The 14790-nt window shown below is 44.5% G+C and overlaps 1 protein-coding gene across 9 annotated transcripts in view; it reads left to right on the plus strand.

Annotated features, from left to right (window-relative positions):
* The window catches only part of EBF1 (EBF transcription factor 1), a 289221-nt gene that overhangs the window by 23791 nt on the left and 250640 nt on the right, over positions 1-14790 (plus strand). The gene's annotated exons all lie outside the window — the stretch shown is intronic.

The following is a 14790-nucleotide window of genomic DNA, read 5'->3' on the forward strand; positions in this document are numbered from 1 at the left end:
AGATTGGAATGTATTTTGCACTTTATTATCAGATAGCACCAGGGTACATTTTAATACCTGACCCTCTCCCAGTGTTTGAAAGGTCTGTGTGCTCTCAGCTGTACAGGATGCTCAGCTGGGCTCTATATAATCCATCCCCAGCACACCCAGCTGCCATGGCTGTGGGGGGAACCAACTTAACTACATATGGTTTTGAAATCTTCCAGCCTTTAACCTGAAAAAAATAATGTTTGTGTATAGGATTTCACTGTGCAATGGCACGAGAAGAGGTGTGAATGACTTTCAATGTCTCCATTTTACCACTTTACAAGTTGTCACCTAGTGGATTGTGTTTTACAGGCCTGATCATCTTTTCATCCTAAGTACCAGGCAGGTGGAAAAATGACACAGAGGACTGTATCACACTCACTGCATCCTTCCCACTTGTTAGGCAGATGTGGCTCTTAATGTGTTTTGCAGTAGCGTCCATGCTTGGAAGGAGGGTGATGGAGGTGCAGGCATGCTGATAAGAACAGGACAGCTTTGGCCTTGAACTACCTGTGTTGGTGAGAGGATGAGGCTGGTTGTGAAGGAGCTGCTGATGATTGCTTTGCTACAGGTGGTGAGATCAGCACAACAGCTGATCTTCAGCCAGGCTGTAGGGACATGGGCTTGTCATAGCACCGGTGTCATGGCAAAGCAGTAGAAGATGCCAGGTTCTTTGGCATCTTTACAGGAGTCCTAGATCCTGTTCAGTCCAGGTCAAATCCTTGGTGCTCCTGACCAAGGTAATCAAACCTGGCTGTGCAGAGTTAGGGGAAAGTGTGTGTGTGTTGGTGTCCTGCTCCTCCCTTTCCCATGCTGAGGATGGGGCTGCAGGAAGCTGTGGGTTCCTTTCATCTTTGAGTGGGTTTTGCATGCAGGACAGCAAGCATGGTGCTCTCTGACAGATCTCAAGACAGAGGTAAGACGTGCTCCTGGATCAGAATATTTGGCTGTTTGTTTGAGTCTTGCACTGGAGTGTGCCTACCTCATTGTTGTGTCCCTTCAAGAGTCAGGTGGGAGTTACTGATCCAGCAGGGAGGGAGCACAGGAGGAGCAGAAACTAAGCAGCAGAGGCCTACTCCCAACACTACACAGATGTCTTCCTGGCTATCTTTTAAGGCTGTGCTGTCTAAAGCCTCTGGTCCTCTAAACAGGGTGTTCAGATGGGTGGCAGTTGCCCTTGAGTGTTTCGTGTGATCTCTGGGGCCTGTGAACCCATACATTTCTGAGAGGGGAGGGGCTCAAACACACATCCTTGAGGATTTGGTTGTGATTGATGCAGCTGAGAAGCATTACCCAAAACATTTCCCACATGACTTAGGCAACCAAAGGCATTTTGAGCTGTTGTGAGATAAATAGGAGACTCTGATCAGTAGATGCTTCTCACGCAGGGATTCAGACATGTCCTTCTACCAACAATCTTCACGTGGTGTCAGCCTTCTTTCTAGTGACAGAATCACTTGAGCTGGGGGTAACTTTGCAAGGATTCATGTAAGTCTCTTGTTTTCAGCCTGTTGGAGTTAGCACATAGCTCTGCACCTTCAAGATTAATTTATTTTGCTCTTGAGGTTGAGTGAACTCGGCCAGGGTCAAACCAGCTTCTGCTTATTGTTTGTTTGATTTCCCTCCCCTTTGCCTCCAAGTATAAGCATTTTTGTACAGTCTCAAAGCTATTATGCAAAACCTTCATTTGGTCTCAGCTTCACTAAGGAGGTTTGTGATTTTTCTCAGCAAACCTGCTCTGAGTCGTCAGTTTGTTGTAAAACCCCAAACCAGGCAAGTTTTATGTGGTTTTGGGTTTCACTGCAAACACTTTGCACTACTCTAATAGTTACTTGCTTCTCTCAGGATGCCTTTTGAATCTGCAGCTAGTGTTTTGGGCTTTATTTTGTGGCGTGCTTGTGTCTGGTGATGATTATTTAATATCGTGGTGATGTAACAGAGGCTCCTATGGCAAACAAGGCTCATTGTACTAGATGCTGTGTAGTCTCTAGGCTGGTAGATCATTCTGTTCCTGAAGAGAAGTGATTCTCCTGACGCAGTTTGAAAACTGAGATCAAGATTTTTCTATAGAGAATAAAAAACTCAGACCTGTATTGAATGTTGTGGGGATGAGGGAAACTGAAGATTAGTCTGCTCTGTTGCTTTTGGCCTTTGACTATAATGTTCAGTGCTCATCCACAGCCCTCTGGAGTTTGGTCAGTTCTGCTGTCTGTCCACACAGATGGGATGTGCTGGACTTGTTGTCTCGAGATCCCAAGGTCAGTGTGCCCACGTCCATATAGGCTTGGCCTGAGGTGCATGGTGAGCCTGGAGTGAGCCTTCAGAGCTGTAGCTGCTGGCAGGTTGGTAAATCTCTTTGCCTCTTTCTGAAAATCCCAGTCTTGGTCAGCAGAGGTTAACAGTTTTGGGAGACTGCATTAGTTTGAGTCCTCAAAGTCCATCCTGGAGACCCGATGAGCTTCCTTGTGCAGAAGACCTCCCAAGTTTTAACTAAGACCTTGTGAATTACTCTGTTGCTCCATCCAGATGGCAGGATTTGGGCATCTGATGTTAGAAGTGCTTTAAAAAGTTTGGTTGCCTCTGTGCAGTGACCTCCTGCAGCCATAAGGAAATCTCTAAGTGTGCTGAGCTGGTCCCAAGAGGAGCTCAGGGCCTTGTGGGGTGATTTGTCCCTTTGTTTCTGATCACAAAACTTCAAATGTACTATTCATACCTATTGATTTCTTAATATGAACTCCTATTTCAAAGTGTGTCCTGCAGCAGAGAAGATGTGCTGAATGCAGTGGGGCTCCCTGGCTTCATGATGTTGAGTGCCAGCTCTTCTTTTCCTCAAGAGCAGTGATTACCTTTAAATTTTGTTTCTTGAGGAAAAAAAATACTGTCTTTATGTCCTATATATATATATGTACACAGAGTGTCTGCTGTGGATAAATTTCCTTTCCCATCCTAACACCTTATTTATTTCCATATTTGCTGTCACAATGGGAACACACACACAAATAAGAGTGATAGGGAAATCTGTTTGCAGAGATCATCCTCAGTTTTAATGCAGATTAGCTAGAATTGTTCTCAACATGAAAAATGCATCTTAGCTTTACCCCAGCATTTACTGGGTAAAAACATAACCCAAGCCTTATCCTGCAGAAGCTGAGCTGTATGAGTGGTTTTCTTCCTGTGAGTAGTCATAAATGTTTGTATGTTCCAGCCACCAAACTGTATTCTTGTGAGTAATTGGCCACATCTACAAAAATAAATATGCTAAATTCAAATCCACTTCTGCCTGCTGGAAGTGTGTAATTTTAATACAACATCTAACTAATAAAGGAGTGTAAGAAACAATTGTGGGTTTCTGAGTAAATGGTGGCTGAAATAACTTTCTAGAAATGGATTTAACTCTGCCCTTGGAGAGCAGCAAGTCTGTAGTAGCTGTGGTGAATACTGGTATGTATTTTTCTCTTTCCCTGTAGCATCATGGTTTGTTTTTTTTCTGTAGCAGTTCTGGAAAAGTACAGAAAAGCCATACAAAGTTCCCAGTGTGTCACATTAGCAACTTTGCATAGGTAGTTTGTGATCAGAATATATTACTGTATCAAATGAGTGTTTACTTTTTCTTTGCTAAGAACAGTATTTTAGAGGGGTTTTTGGAAGTGGGAAGGAATAACTTTTTCTACCCACTTTTTTGAAAAACAGGGTTTGGAAACAGGAAATGTGAAAACAAATTTTCTGGTGCTGCTCATAAGTGAATCGTATGAAATTAGTTATTGAAAGGCTTTATTTCAAGTCACTGAAATGATACACTGGACAGTAGTAAGGTGACCCAGATATAAAGCCTTTCACTGCAATCATTGAAATGCTATGAACAGTACTGTTTTGTCTTTGGTCCTTGCTGCCTCTAAAGGTGTAGGCAGATGAAGATAACTTTAAAAAGAGCTATTTCTCCAATTACAAGCTTTTGTCCAAGAGCAAAGAAAGATTTTTAGACTAACAGCACTCACTATAACAAAATTAAATTCCTGTCATCTGACAAGAAGCTGAGTTTGGCAATAGTTTGGGATTTTTTGATGGAGATACAGCAGAAGCTGCCCTCTTCACCCCCTCTTCTTCCCTCCAGCAGTGAGGCCGGCCCTGAAAGGCAGGGACCTGAATTTGAGATGGGGTGGGGGGAAGGGTGGGTGGGCACTGGATGGTGTCATGCACTGTGAGAGCAGAGTGGCCACTAGGATGCTTTGCTGGTGATGTGTGGGTTGCCCTTCACAGGAATCTGGGGGGAACAAGGGAGCAGCAGCCCCACAGCCTCCCCCCGCCGCTGGGCACGGCCTGGATGCCCAGGCAAATCTCTCTGGTTTTGTAACAAGGCAGTCACGTCTAAAGTGGCATTCCACAACTATGGCATCTCACTAACCGTCTGAGGCACAATAGCTCAGTAATGTAATATAAAAAGTAATGGTGTTAGCTAACACATCCTTAATAAGATATTGTCCGCTGCTCTGCCATATGCTCCCGAGCAGGCTTTCCCTCTGTGGGGCTTTTGAGTTCTCTCAATAAGATTATTTCAAATACTCTAATCCTGAATCATTGACATGAATACAAAAGCCTAGTGACATCTAATAGATGCCTCTTAGCTTTGCTTTTCCTCTTGTTCCTTTCCTTTTTCTTCTCTTTTTACCTGACAAAAAGCTTACAGACACTTGGGCTCTGTCTCTCAGTACCAGCATGTGGGTCCCCTCATGAAATATAAAGGAGGAAAAAGGGCTGACATAGGGCTGATAAGCCACAGAGCAAAGGACCATAGATTAAAAGTAAATGCCAGTAAATCCTACCCTGTACACTCAGTTGTTCTTTTATTGTTTTCTTTAACTCTTCCAGTGCCACACTGGGCTAGAAAGGGATGAAAAATGGAGTGTAAGAAAAAAAGGAGATGCTACAATGGCATAGTGCCAGGGTCCTACGGCTCGCTCTACACTTGGATTTTCTCAGCTCTCCTCTCATCTTGACTTTCTAATCAGAGTTGCAAACTGTTTCACCTAATTGCATTGTTCAACAGCTGAATGTTTAAGTAATTTTTTCAGAGATTAATTTATTAAAAAAAAAAAAAGGAAAAGAGACCCCCTCCAACTGACAAAAAGAGACCCCTCCAACTGACATCACTGTGACCCTGCAAAGGGTAAACTTTATCTAAAATAAATGTAAGGAAGAATTGATATCCCACTGTGAGTGTCTAGCAATAAAAAAAAGGAGCTTCCTCTTGTTAGTGTTGTCTCGATGGCTGCCAGAGGCAGAAAATCATTTTCTGTTCATCTCCTTTCGGACTTTGCCAAACTGTTCATCTGTTGATTCCAAAGTTTACCTTTGGAGAAAGTTACTGGTACAGGATACAGCCAAGGTCTATGATGGGTTAAAAGGAAGCTGCTTAAACCACAATCATTTTCCTTAATTTTCTCCATGATTTTGCACAGAGACTCTTGGGCTTTCCTGAGCAGGATAACTGTCCACTTCCACCCAGTTGAGTCAGGTCTCCTCTGTAATCTCCCTGAATATAATCTTTCAGTTGGATTTTTTTTGGCATCTGCATCACTACATAACTATTGGCTGTCTTCCCAGATGTTAAGTCACTTTGATAAGTGGATGTTAAAAACCACTTTACCTAGTTCAGATTTCGTAGAAGGATGACACAAGAAGAGATGTATTCTGGACTCATTATAAAGTTCTTGTAGGAGAAGAAAATTAACCAGACTCAGGGCTGTTAAGATCTGATGGTCCTATCTACTCCAGTCTGCTCCATATGCCTCTGCATCACTTGCATACTCCCAAACAAGCTGGGATTCAGGTGCAGATGGGAGCATGCCCCATGGTGCATATTACTGGAGTTATGCAGGCAGGAGAAAGAAAGGACCTGCACATGTTTTGTGACAGCTGTCATGCAGCTAGGATCAGGATTTGTCCCTTTTTGAAGTATAATGAAGAAGTTCCACTACATGTCTTCTGGGGTCTAGGGCAGAATTTGTTTCTTGTACTGAGGCTTCTTAAAAGCATCCCTGCAAAACTTGCTATTTTTCTTATCTCTGCCTTGGGTGCCTGTTGGCACCATGTGTTGATGCTACTGGGTTCTGCTGAGCAAGGAGCATCCAGCAACATAGTGAGAGAGCCTCTACCCTAAGGAGCTGCTTAGGCAAGATAATCCCTAGGCTACATCTTTCTTTCTTTTCCCTAAAACATTGTGAGCTCCATAATAGCTCTGACATTCTTTAAAAAAACTGGAATAAACTGCACTGTGGTGTAGGAGGAAAACTTCTTGCTAAACCTCATTATATGTACACAAATTGTCATCCTGCATACTGCATGGCAGGAGAGAGAAATGCCTTTTTTTCCCCTTGTCTTGAAGGATTGCCCCACTGTGACAATGGTAACTTAATTTGTCAGAAATTACAAGAACATTAATACATCATGCCCTAATGCATCATTAGTGCATTAATACTTTCAAAGTCAGTGGACTTTTTCTAATAAATGCTTTCAAAGTTGGCTGGGCATTCATAAATGTGAGTTTTCAGTATTATAACTGTAATTGAGACACCTATTTTCCCTGATTAGCCTTCTGGAGGTTGCACTTAACAGTCAGCCGCGTTGACGTCCGCAGCCATCCACACTTGAAGGAGTAATGCTCCGTTAGTTCATATTTGTCTTATTGTAACATGATTTGGAATAAAAACCTCAACCCACTCCCCACCCTCTCCCCCCAATCCTCCTCCTCCCCCCCCCAAAAAAAAAAAAAAGAAAGGGGAAAAAAAAAGAGCCTGTTCTCGGGGAAACAAAAGAGAATTTTGGGAATGCTTTTTGCCATGGTAACCCAGTTATCGCTCATTAATCTGTCACATATGAAACAAGTTCCAGACTACAACATACTTAAACAAGGCAATGTTCCCGGGGGGTCCGCCCCCTCGGCTGCTCTGCCTCAAACCTGCAGGACTCTCTGCAGCACTGCAAGGGTTAACCACTGCAGAAAAATCCCATCATGTGCCTGGTTAGCTCTGAAAGAGGGGGATCCCCTCCCCTCTTGGGCCACCTGGGCTGTCCGGCCCTGCCACCCCAAAAGCAGCTCCCTAGGGAGATGGGACTGCCAGCTCCAATGGGCGCCACTGCGCTGCCTTCGGGGGCTGCCTCTATCTCCAGAAGGAAGGAAGTTTTTTCCCTTCATTTCCAAGATAAGGTGTCATTCATGAGAGCAGCGTGCTGAACTAATCAGGTTAATTGAGAGGCCCTGAATAGCTCTCATTGAGCGGATCCCTCCTTCCTGCTCAAGGCAGATAGTGCAGACGGAGAGATTACAAGTGCTTTAAACTCTTTCTCTCCATCTCCGAATTTCACACCGATTTCAGGATGATGAGGGTCAGAGCAGACGCGTGACACCGAGGTTGTACATTTTAGCTTTGCTGGGAGCAAGGCTTTTAATATTTTCGTTTGTTTGTTTCGTTTAATCGTCATCATGATGATTATTTGTCGCTGTGGCCAGAGCCTCGCAGCTCTCCCGGTGCCAGGGGCACCCTGCTGATTTACACCAGCTGGAGAGGTGTAAACTGCTCCACTGTTTTGGGAAGATGGAGAGGACTAATCCAGTCCCACGACTGGCTCTAGGTTGACCTGCTCTCGAGTGTTGTTAATATTAAAATTATTTCAGACCTACCTCATGGCAGGGCTGCAGGAAACATTAATTTTAAAAAGATGTTTTCAGTGTTTGAAGCAGATAGCAGTTGGGTTTATTGCTTTTATGGTTCCATCTCTCTTTAAGCCCTCCTAATCGAAGTGGCTGTACATAATTTTATTCAAGTTTACCAGAACGTGAAAGCATTTCCCTCTGGATGCTCTTGCCAAATTAGGAACATCCAGGCTCCAAACCTCACTCTGATCTTCCTGCTTGCCACAGTCTATTACATTTTCCTTGCAAATATTCTAACTGTGAGGCTTCAGGAGAGAGAATTTTCAGGAAAACAAATTCCCTAGGAGTAGCATCCCACCCCTTCTCCAAGCCAAACCAGTTACTTAGCTCAGTTTAAACACGAGCATCGTTATCCCCGTTGGCCCCCCAACTTCTTTTCCTTGGAAGTTTCAGGAATGACTTTAATTATCTCTACAATCAAATTCTCACTGCTGTCCCTGTGAAAGCGTGTAGTCATGGATTGCTGGGATTATTTTCTTTAGCACTTGAGGATAGAGAAACTGGTTGTTTGGAAATGAGAACCAGCTGGGTTCTCAGAGCTGGCGCTTGGAGGGAGCCACCAAGCAGACAAACCCAGCACTCAGCAGAGTCATGAACTCAACCCCCAAATTACCGGTGCTTGGTTTGCCACGTGGGATTATGCAATACCAGGGCCATTTTTGGTTTATCTCATTAATATCCATCTTTGGTGGGGGGCTGCTGCCAGAGCTTGCTTTAACTTCTTTACAAAACTTTATGGAGCCAGAACCACAACCTGCAGTCCCATTGCTGGGCTTCACCTGCCTAATGCATAGAAAACAAAATTACCCTCCCCCTGCCACCAATACTCGATGACCTTGTATCAGACATGTTCTGCAGATGACATGTGTGACAGTTTGGGTGCTACCCGCCCCCCACTCTTATGAAATCACCCAGACTAGACTCAGATGGCTGGAAATTAAGGAGTGAAGCTTTGTATTTACAGCTTAGCACAATATACAAGCAGATATTTACAATATATACAGCTATATACAGACACATACAAGGTAAAGGTAATACAGAAATGCAACACCCCTCTCAGAAACCAGAGTCCCCAGGAGGGGCTTTCAACCTCCCTTCCACTTTCTTTCCACCCCTCTACCTTATCCCAGACTTTGCCTTATGTGCAAGGTGAGTTTGGAGAATCGGCCGGGGGGTTAGAAAGCAGAAGGATTAGTTACGGAGAAAGCAGACCAGGGAGAAAAATACTGGCACCAGCTGTGACAGAGACCCCCTGTGCTATCTATGTTTTTTTGTTCTTGTTTTTATACATCTCAGCAAGCTTATGAGTGAAGTAGGCATCACCACTGTTTCCTTTTCACAGCCTATAATCTAATTCTTCTCACAGAAAAAATTCCAGCTAGCCTCAAACTAGCACAACATGTAAGCAAGTAAAAAAGAGATTAATACAACAAAAGAGTAAGCAGAGATAACTTCTGTTATTTCACATCTTTTCTTGCTCTAGAAGACAAGCTGCAGGGTGATGTCCTCCCTCTCTTTCCAGCTTGGAGAAACCAGTTATTTGTCATACCTTATTAATGTGTTTGAGTGCCAAATTCAATTTGAAATTAGGACTATATGTCTAGTCAGAAATTACATGACCTATGCTTTTAGCTGAGTATTTTGTCACAAGGAAAAGGCACAGAATCTTCATTTAGCTATAAGGATGTAAATTTGGAGACATTCCACTGGGTTTAAGGCAGCTGCTCCAGATTTGTGTCTTTTTAAAGAGAGAGAAGTGTTCATTCTTTGAAGGATAGGGGTTTGGTTTTATGGTTTATTGACATTGAAAAATATCAATGTAAATTACCTATCTACAGAATTTCTGCTTAAGAGTTGTCTCACCCTCCTGCACGCTTGTCCACAGCCTGTGTTTCACTGCAAACTGCTGTCTGTGTGGTTTACATTTGAAATTGTGAATTTTAATGTTTGAGATGCAGTAGTGACTTAATTGGTAGTTTAGGTAAACCAAAGTCTAGAGGAGAACCCTTCCAGTTCCTGTATTAAAAAAAAAAAGAGTTTAGAGCAAAGAAATGATTGATTGCTGAGCTTTGAACAGCTACTTTTACATGATTTGATTTCTTTAATGCCTGAAATATAATGACTTTGACTCTATTAATATCCCCTTTAGCACAACTAAATTGTTTTTTTTTGAAAGATGAAACCATTTAGCTCTGAACATGCTTAGATCATACCATGACCTAAATACTCTAATGTATCACATGTGCATTGTTTTAGTTTTAGACTGAAACGAATATTCTGCAGTCATTGTGACTCTAATATTGGAGAGGTTTTCCACTTCTGCATGTTCTCTTCTGCTGGTACATTTATTCATTCTTTCAATTTATCATCTTATACATATGTGTACGCATTCTCTCATGGATACTGTGTGGGTTTATTTTTTTTCCTTTAGATTTAATCTGGATTTTCCTTCTCCCTCCTCCTCCCCCCCCCCTTCCCCTCCCAATAACTGCTGCATTTCCAGTCACTCAAATTTGGACAGAATTTTACTTCCTGTTTCAAAGGTCAAGGAAAGCTGACCTCAACAGCAGTGTTGAGGCTGCTGAATTATTCATATCATTGACTTTGTGTCAGCTTCCACATTTGTGCAGAGGGATGTTTTATTCATTTATCTCATTTAGGGACCTGCTCTGCACCTGTTTCTACCATTAAGTACCCTGTAATTTGCATTTGATGCTAATTTAGTTTCATATCAGCCTGGTCCCCCCTTGTTAATTTAATTTTCTAAGACCCTTTTCATTACAGTAGAAATGTTTCCCTCTTTAAAGCAAACATCTATACAAGTAATTGTATAAACTGCCTTTTAAATAATATCTTTTAGAAGATTCCATCGTTTAATTCTTATAATTAGCCATGGTTTGATTAATGTTTCAAAGGGTTAAATTAAAATGCAGAATTACTCAAATGCATACTTGAATAATTTTCTCTCTGCTGATAACAGTTTCTGCATTGCTGCTTTTATTTTACTTGTGATTCTGAATACTACACGTACTTACAAGTGCTAATTTTTCTCATGTAGTGATTTTCCTCTGCAAAGCCAGAGCTGTTTTTAATGTATGATTGTTGGGAGCCCTCTATTGCCAGTTGGATACTTCATTTTCCCCCCTGGCTGATCGATTGTAAACAGTTAAGGGGGAAATGCAGTGACTGAGGAGCTGCTCTAGGTTTCTTTCCTGATTACAAGAAACTTAAAGAGATGCTTTATTTTGCCAACAAGCATTGCTGCTGTGCTCTCACAAACAGTATGATTAGCACCACTTGCTACAGAGAATAATCTGGAAATGTTTACAAGCATCCTGGATTTGTTTGTGGAGGTGAAAATTTACATATGCTGTGATCCTACAGGGCAAAATGTCCTGTGGTTGTCACCTTCAAATTCATTTATTCATTTTTTGGGGCAAGAATATGGCACCAGGGTAAAATAAGTCACCAGAGGGGCTACAGTGGAAAGTATAAGTCCCTCCACTGCCCCATGGGCTTCTTCAGAAGAAGGCTGAGTAACAGCAGCTGGGGGTGGGTGCTCTGCTCCCCGCTTCCCCGTGTGCAGAGCTGGAGGATGGGCATCCCTTCCTCTCCTTCCCCAGCTAGGGAACTAGAAATGGTCACTTTGGGCTTTCAAGGATACAAACCCCCCCATGCCTTGGTGGATGTTCGAGAGGGGGACAGAGGAGATCAGTAGAAACACAGGGCTGACAGCAGCAGGCAGCTGGGTTTCATTACTCCAGCAAAAGAGCTCCTGCTAATTCCTCCCTCTGTTTACAATGGGGGGGATCATGGCATCTATCCCAGGGGACCATCCCCCTAAATCCTTTCATGACCTGGGAACAGGAGAGATTTGGCATTTGGTTCTGCTTTGATGCTTCAGTGTGGGTCTCCAGCAGCTGTCTGAGGCTCTAAACTGGTGCTATCCTACTGCTGCAGTGCCACACATGACAGGTAGGATGCTAGTCCGGCATGTAATGTCAAGGTGAAGGTGATACTCCTTTTCCTCTGAGTTCTCCTGAAATCATAACGAGTTTGAGGAGACATGCTTGCTGGTTTGGGCTGTGTGAAGGCTGTTCTGCTCCTCTGCTTTCTGGTAAAGCCTGGGGTTTAGGGACTGGATTTGGCTGTGATGGTCCCAAGAGCATCTTATGTTACATGATGTGCTGCTTACATGAGCCTGAGACTTGGACTCTGGAGCTACTAATAGCATGAGGATATGTGGGTTGAAATAAACCCTTTGGCTTCACATTGCCGTTAGGATGTTTTGATTTTACTCTCTTTGGCAACAAAGATGTGTCTTTTGGGCTGTTTGTGCTGGTGGAGCCCCAGATGGGGGTACACTCCAGAGTGCAGGCAGTTCAGAGAGTACCAGGAGTGGCTGATGATTGGGCATGAACCCAAGTACCCGCCAATGTCATCTCTCTGAGCAGCCTCCACCTTCAGATGTTCATAACTGCTCCCCCTTTATTTTATCATACACTCACAGTAACAGCCCTAGAGCTGGGCATTTCCTGAGTATTAATGACCAAGTGGGGTTAATGGCCCTCGCTTGTGCCTTGAGTCATCAGCTCCTCCCGACTGGTCATTAATTCCCAGGAAAAGCCCTCTGTGGAGGTCATTATTGCTTAATTATCTCCATACACTTTAATGCCAGTTTTGACAATGTACAGTCTCATACTTTGAGTTATAGGTACTTTATAATTCATTAAATAGCTTATCATTAAAACTGCAGATGATCTTGATTATTATTTATTAATGTTTTCCCTTTGATTTTTTTTTTAAAATCTAATGCTCCTGTGCTGCAGTAAGGATGGGACAAAAGGTAGATGACGCTGACAATCGTCATGTGGTGGCTCTCCCTGTCTGGAGGGATCTCCCTGGCTCTGAGAAATCTTGCAGGCATTAGTCAGCTGAGCCCAGGCCAGCTCTGACCTCAGCTTGCTTAGTCTTCAAGGGCTAGCAAACAGACGTGAGGAGGGGTGGGATGTCCACCTTAGCTGGGGCTCCCTGTGCCAGCCCCATGTTGTAGAAGTGCTGGCAGGACCTGGTCCACAGTTTTGGCAGTTCTTGCCTTACTTTTCTCCTCACTCTGGACCAGATGGAGGATTGGGATTTGCTCTGGTTGCCCTTGATGAGTTGTTTGTGTGGTAAGCTCCTTTGTGGTTCATGGTTTGGCCTTTTCTCCAGCAGCATCAGGTTGGTGATGTGTATCGGTGCACTTAGGTGGTGTGGGAAATAAGTGGGACAGGCTCGAGCCAGGTGGAGGGACTTCAATTTGTGGTTTTTTTTTTTTTTTTTTTTTTTTTTTAATAAAAGTGTGCAGCTTCTCCTGGGAGAAGCTTATCTTTCTGTCACTCAGGTGTCCCTCTGCATGGCATGACAGAGTAGCAGCTGCTTCTGGCTTTGCACCTGCAAGACCAGAGGCTGCCTGTGCTGGGGAAGGTCCTGTATGCAGCACAGCCCAGATGGCCCTGCACTGGGCTCATCACCAACACCATGACCCGTGGCCAGAAGGGCACTGACATGTTCTGGTGCCTTTACTTGGATAATGCTGACTCAGGGAGAATTTACTGTCTTATTTGCCTCAAATCCTGCAACCTTGTCTAGCTTCTTCCTATTTTTCATTTCCCCCAGCAAGGCTTTACAAGAAAAGTATCTGGATAACAGAATACTGAACCTCTGTGTCTGCAGTTCCACTGAGATTTTGGTGTGCTGGAGATCTGGTTAGTGCCAAGGGAGGCTGTGATCCTGCTTGGTGGGCACATCTCGTGCAAGTTCAGGGGCCATGATACTGCCCCATGCTTGGGTGACATTGCAGTGGCAGGAGGGCTCTTAACCAGAACACCTGTTGGGATGTTTGCTGCTTGTACTCAGTCATTACTTGTGTTTCTCTTGCTCTCCCCTGACAGCATCAAGTTGTTTAGGCAATAATTGCACAGGCTGGGAGCTGTTTTCTCCATTACCTGTGTCTCTGTTGATTCTCTGTTTGCTGGAGGAAAAGTTGTGTGTGGATGTGAAAATACTGTCCCTATTGAGCTGTGCCATTGCCTTTAGAGGAGGCCAAGATTTCACCCACTGTATTTGCTTTTCTACCTCTGAGCTGTGTTTGTTTACAAAACCTTCTTCTGAACTGCTCTAAGCCACCCAACCGATCTGCTTCCCAGCCCCAGTCTGCTCTGGCCTTCTCCAGAAGCCAGTCCGTTTTGATTAAAATCATAATGTCATTTGGAAGCTGGGAAACAAACAACGCCAAAACCTTGTGCAAAGTTTGGAAGCAGCATGTTGCTGCAGAGAGGAAAAAAGAAACAACCACCAACTAAAACCCGTGTGTCCCCCCGCTGCAAATCCAGACTCAGCAGGGCTCCTGATAGCACTGTCAGAAGTCCAGGGGCTTGGAACTGCTCAAGAATAGCACACTGGCAAAAAAAACCCAACAAAACACAACATCTGCACCCCCCGAAAAAAAAAAGTGTGTGTGTGTGTATATATATATATATGGCAAAAGGGAGCAAAGGCATTTATTTATTTATCTATTTATTCGAGAGCCTAAAAGATTTATGGTAAAGCTAATTTAGGAGCGTGCTGGATGCTGCATTCTGGCTGTGCGAACGCCAGCGGCGCGCAGCGCTGGGGGCACCGAGGGAGGGTTTGGGGTTTGGGTTCGGGTTCAGTTCCTCCCCGTCCGGCTCTCGGCAGTGCCGCTGCGGGCGGCCGTGGATCGGGGCTCCCGCGGGGTGCCCTCGTCACAAAGCCCGGCGGCTGCTGCGAGCCGCACGGCCCAAGGGCTGGGCGGACGGGAAGCGCTGGCTCCGCCTTGTCGCCGGGGCAGGGGAAACACCGCCGGCCCCGCACGGACTGGGAGCGGGACGGGGACCCGGCCGGGGGGTGCCGCTGCGGCCCGTCCGCGGTGGCAGGGCTGGCACCGGGACCGCCTCCGCGCCGTAACCCCTCTGCCCCCGGCACTGCCCCGGCTTCCCTGCTCCTTAGCTGTTGCCTTTCCCGCATTTCTTTCTCATTCCCTCGCTCCC

The sequence above is a fragment of the Pogoniulus pusillus genome, chromosome 22 (assembly GCF_015220805.1).
Source record: "Pogoniulus pusillus isolate bPogPus1 chromosome 22, bPogPus1.pri, whole genome shotgun sequence".
NCBI lineage: Eukaryota > Metazoa > Chordata > Aves > Piciformes > Lybiidae > Pogoniulus > Pogoniulus pusillus.